A 5,823-nucleotide genomic window follows, 5' to 3' on the forward strand; every position below is an offset into this window, starting at 1 on the left:
TAGTGCTCTATCCACTAGGCCACAGTGCATTGGAAGGAAGGGGTCAGAGTCAATACATTCCTGTAGTGGATCTTTTGGGCTCTTCCAATACCAATGTTATTGAAGTTACACATTTTGACCTGTGGCCAGTGCTGGGACAGGCGCATCCTTGTTAAAACAAGTTTTTCACAGCAGGTTGCATCTGAGTTCTTGTTAGGCCTGAACACAAGTTCACTGGCCCATGTCTCCAATGTCCACGTGGGAAAGTTTAAAAGCCATTGAAGGCCTTGCAGGGCACTGACATACTGGTATTTTCAGAAAGCCTTTGAGAAGGTCCCTCAGCAAAGGCTCTTAAGCAAAGTAAGCTGTCATGGGATAAGAGCAAGGGTCCTCTCATGGGTCAGTAACTGGCTGAACCATAGGAAACAAAGCGTAGGAATACTGCATGGAGATGTGGTCTCCCCATCTGCAAAAAGATATCTTGGAATTGGAGAAGGTTCAGAAAAGGGCAACAAAAATGATTAGGGGTGTGGAACAGCTTGCATAGGAAGAGAGATTAATAAGACTGGGACTTTTCATCTTAGAAAAGACAACTACAGGGGATATGATAGAGGTCTGTAAAATCATGATTTGTGTGGAAAAAGTAAATAAGGAAGTGTTATTTTCTCCTTCTCAGAACAAAAGAAGTAGGGGTCACCACATGAAATGAATAGGCAGCAGGTCGAAAAGAAATAAAAGGAAGTATTTCTTCACACGAGGCACAGTCAAGCCAAGGAACTCCTTGCCAGAGGATGTTGGGAAGGCCAACACTGTAGGAAGGTTCAAAAAAGAACTAGATAATTTCATGAAAGATAGCTCCATCAATGGCTATTAGCCAAGATGGGCAGGGATGCCACACGGTGCTCTGAGTGTCCCTAGGCTCTGTTTACCAGAAACTGGAAATGGATGACAGGGAATGGATTACTTGATGATTCCCTGTTCTGTTCATTCCCTCTGAAGCACCCGGCATTGGCCACTGTCAGAAGACCGGACACTGGGCTAGATGAACCTTTGGTCTGACCCAGTGTGGCCATGGGTGGCAAGTGTGTAGAAATTTAGAAGGTGCCCAGAACCTGCCCCCCAACTCCACCCCCACTTGCCTAAGGCTCTGGGTGGGATTTCGGGGGAGGAGGTCTGGGGTTCAGGTTCTGCATTGGAGATTAGGGTGCAGGAGGGGTGCAGGCTTTGGGATGGAGTTTGGGTGCTGGATGCAGGCTCCGGGCTGGGGCAGGTGGTGGGTGTGCAGGAGGGGGTGAGGGGTGCAGGCTTTGGGACGGAGTTTGGGTGCAGGCTCTGGGCTGGGGGTGGAGGTGTAGAAAGGGGGAGGTGGTGCATGCTCTAGGAGGGAGTTTGGGGATAGGAAGGAGTGCAAGGATGAAGGCTGTGGGGCTGAGGATGAGGGTTTCATGATGTGGGGGGCTCAGGGCTAGGGAAGAGGGTTGGGTTGTTGGGTGAGGGCTGTGGGGCTGAGGATGAGGGGTTCATGCTGAGAAGGGGGGCTCGGAGCTGGGGCAGAGGATCAGGGTGCAGGGGAATGAAGGTTGGGGCTGAAGATGGAGGGGTTTATGCCGTAGGGGGGCGGGGTCAGGGCTGGGGCAGAGGATCAGGGTGCCGGGGGATGAGGGCTGGGGCAGAGGATCAGGGTGCCGGGGGACAAGGGCTGTGGCTGGGGATGAGGGTTTGGCGCGTTGGAAGGGCTCAGGGCTGGGGCAGAGGATTATGGTGCCGGGGGATGAGGGCTGTGGCTGGGGATGAGGGTTTGGAGAGTTGGAAGGGCTCAGGGCTGGGGCAGAGCATCAGGGTGCCGGGGGATGAGGGCTGGGGCAGAGGATCAGGGTGCCGGGGGACAAGGGCTGTGGCTGGGGATGAGGGTTTGGCGCTTTGGAAGGGCTCATGGCTGAGGCAGAGGATCAGGGTGCCGGGGGATGAGGGTTGGGGCTGAGGATGAGGGGTTCATGCTGCGTGGGGGGCTCAGGGCTGGGGCAGAGGATCAAGGTGCCGGGGGATGAGGGCTGTGGCTGGGGATGAGGGTTTGGAGCGTTGGAAGGGCTCAGGGCTGGGGCAGAGGATCAGGGTGCAGGGGGATGAGGGCTGTGGCTGGGGATGAGGGTTTGGAGCGTTGGAAGGGCTCAGGGCTGAGGCAGAGGATCAGGGTGCCGGGGGATGAGGGCTGTGGCTGGGGATGAGGGTTTGGAGCGTTGGAAGGGCTCAGGGCTGGGGCAGAGGATCAGGGTGCCGGGGGATGAGGGTTGGGGCTGAGGATGAGGGGTTCATGCCGCAGGGGGGTGGGGTCAGGGCTGGGGCAGAGGATCAGGGTGCCGGGGGATGAGGGCTGTGGCTGGGGATGAGGGTTTGGAGCCTTGGAAGGGCTCAGGGCTGGGGCAGAGGATCAGGGTGCCGGGGGATGAGGGCTGTGGCTGGGGATGAGGGTTTGGCGCGTAGGAAGGGCTCAGGGCTAGGGCAGAAGGGCAGGGGAAGGGCAGCCTGCCCTGCCATTAGCGGTTGGCGGCACTAGGACCCCAGGGCAGCAGCCAGCAGTTCTGCTGGGAGCCGTTCCACTCCGGCAGCACGAGCAGGCAGGGACGCGCGTGGCGGGTGGGACACGCAGGGGGAGGGTGGCAGGCGGAGCCCTGGTCCCGCTCCAGGCAGAGACGCGGCAGCACGGGGGAGACCTGCAGGGGCCGGGGCCCGATCCAGGCAGGGCCGTGGTGTTGGTGTCACAAAGCATAACCCTAAGTAACTTAAAAGGTAAAAGGCAATAAGGATATGGAATCTCCCTGTTTAGGCCTCAGATGAGCAAAAGTCCCTCCATGTTTAAACTCTAATTGACCTAGCAGGCCAATAAATAGAAAAGGCCAGGTGCAACATCCGTTATCAGTTGCCATACAGCTCAAACCAGTATAAGGCAGAACTAATGAGGCCTGCATACTTTTGATCGAGGGAAAGGTGATAATGGTTCACAAAGAAGAAAGGACACGGTCATAATTCAGAGGAGTGGACCTGACAAGATAGACTTGTAGTCTCCAGCCTTGATTAATTGTTTAGTGTAACTGCTTAATGTAACTGCTACAAGGGGGAAAAGGGGAGGGAGGGAAAAAGGGACGGACTTAGCTAAAAGTAAAGTATAAAAAAGGTAAACTGCTTGTATTAGATGTGCTGGATCTGAGGCGTGCCAAGTCTTTGAGATCTCAAATAAACTTGCGTTTTGCTTCTCCACCCTGGTTTGTTTATAGGCGCTAAGCACTCCGGGCACGAACCACTGTTGCTTGCCTTGGGCACCGTCTGTGCCTGCAACAATGGGAGAGACCCAGCTCCAAATATTGCTGGAGCAGGGCACCCGGCCCTGAATATCCCTGGTGCTGAGGCACCACCAATGTATATAACCTGCAGCCTATGGGTGTGGCCATTCTTATGTTACAGCTGTTCAGACTGCTTGATACCCGTGATGTCATAACCCTGCTCAGTTCTCCAGTCCTCCTTGGAGTCTGGATGGAAAGACAGGGCAGATGTAACCTAGTGAGCTGGGCCTGTAAGAGCAACCCGCGTTCAGGCAGAGAGCGGCTCCTGGGAGAGCAGATTCAGGGCTCCGTTAAAGAGCTGGAGACAAGGGCCTAGCCTGAGTGTAACCCACCAAACTTCGGTTACACCCGTACCCGTAATTATTCCATTGTATTGCAGGGATAGTGAGAAGGTTTAATCTGTTCTAACAGCGGAACTGCCACCTGTGGAGAACAACACAAATATGCTGTCATAAACAGATAAGAAAAGTTAATAGCACAGAAGTACTTTATATCTCCTTGACTGTAAAGGGTTAACAAGTTCAGTAAGCCTGGTTGTCACCTGACCCGAGAACCAATCAGAGGACAGGATACTTTCAAATCTTGAGGCAGGGAAGTTTTTGTGCTGTGCTGTTAGTGTTTGGTTGTTGTTCACTCTGGGGGCTCAGAGGGACCAGACGTGCAACCAGGTTTCTCTCCAATCTCTCCGATACAGGCTCTTATAAGGTCAGACTAGTGAGTACTAGGTAGATAAAGTGAGTTGGGCTTATGGTTGTTTTCTTTATTTGCAAATGTGTATTTGGCTGGAAGAAGTTCAAATGTGTATTTGGTTGGAAGGATTATAATTTGTACTTGTATACTTAGGCTGGGAGGGTGTTCCCAGTGTCTATAGCTAAAGGACCCTGTACCTATTCCATTTTTTTAAAATTTACAAAGATAATTTTTACTGTGTTTTCTTTGTTTAATTAAAAGCTTTTTTTGTTTAAGAACCTGATTGTTTTTTTATTCTGGTGAGACCCTAGGGGACTGGGTCTGGATCCACCAGGGAATTGGTGGGGAGAAAAGAGGGAGAGAGAGGCTGATTTCTCTCTGTGCCAGGATTACTTTCTCTCTCAGGCAGAGTCTGGGAGGGGGAAAGAGAAGGAGGGAGGAAGGTGAATTGTCCTCTCTGTTTTGTGATTCAAAGAGTTTGAATCACAGTGATCTTCCAGGGTAACCAAGGAGGGGAAGCCTGGGAGAGGCAATGGTGAGGGAAAGGGTTTACTTTCCTTGTGTTAAGATCCAGAGGGTCTGGGTCTTGGGGGTCCCCGGGCAAGGTTTTGTGGGGACCAGAGTGGTTTTGTGGGGACCAGGCACTGGAATTCCTGGTTGGTGGCAGCGCTACAGGTTTTATGCTGGTAATTGAGCTTAGAGGAATTCATGCTGGTACCCCATCTTTTGGACGCTAACGTTCAGAGTGGGGAATTATATCATGACATATGCAAACTGGGACAGTTGGGGATGCCAGTACCCTGAGTTGCTCCGATTTGGAGGAAAGAGACCACAGTGTAGTAAAGCTGCTCAGACTAAACAAAAAAAAATCCTTCAGTTGATAAGACGACAATCTGTGGGTTAACTAAGATGCCTCATAAATCAAAACATGCTCTTATCATTATAGCAATACAGCACATACCGATCAAAGAAAAATAACAGTATCTAACACAGATTTCTTCAGTCCTGAAAGGTACACGGGCCACTAATCCTATGCATTGAAAGCATGCACTGCTTATGTGGCATTTATGTCCTCACACCCTCCTGAGCTGACCAAACAGCAAGCACCCTGTTTATTGAATAGGCTGGGATCCTTCTCCTGGCTGTTATCTGCTTGCTGCAGGTGGCCAAAGCAGGCCTGCGAACATCAGCCCTCAGGGCAGAGATCTTCAGCATCCTTCCGATATGGCTGTCTCTCTCTGGGGCTGGCTGACCTGGCGGAACAGGTTGACACCCCCTTTTTTACAAATTTGGGAGTGGAATTGGCCTTCCACCCTTGCAGATGCCCTAATGAGCATGTGTGACCCAAACCAGCCCTCTAGTCACACCCTACATGCAATGGTAATAGTCTTTGTACGAAATATGCCTTGAGAGGTATCATTTGAAAACTAACAGCTCTCTGGTAAATAAGATCACGATGCAACATTACATAGATAGTTATGAGTTCCCCCTGTACAACATTACTTTTGAAAACCCGACAGCCCCTCCTAGGCAAACGCTGTTAAAGAGGTCTGTCCCAAACAAAGGAATGGGGGTTATATAAGCAGCAAACAAGGTCATCAAGACAGCAGGGGAAGGAAATGATAGTGAACAGAGCAATTTACAATTCAGCAAACACAAGTGGGGGGCGGGGGAGGGAGAAGAGCCCATGTAATGTTGACAGACCCTGGTAGCCAGGATCAAACATGGGACTTCTGGGGCTTACTGCATGAGCTATAAGCCAGTTGGCAGTTAGCTAGGGCTGTAGAGCAGACTCATTTCACTGTCTCTAAATGGT

This window comes from Gopherus evgoodei, unplaced genomic scaffold (assembly GCF_007399415.2).
Source record: "Gopherus evgoodei ecotype Sinaloan lineage unplaced genomic scaffold, rGopEvg1_v1.p scaffold_50_arrow_ctg1, whole genome shotgun sequence".
Lineage (NCBI taxonomy): Eukaryota > Metazoa > Chordata > Testudines > Testudinidae > Gopherus > Gopherus evgoodei.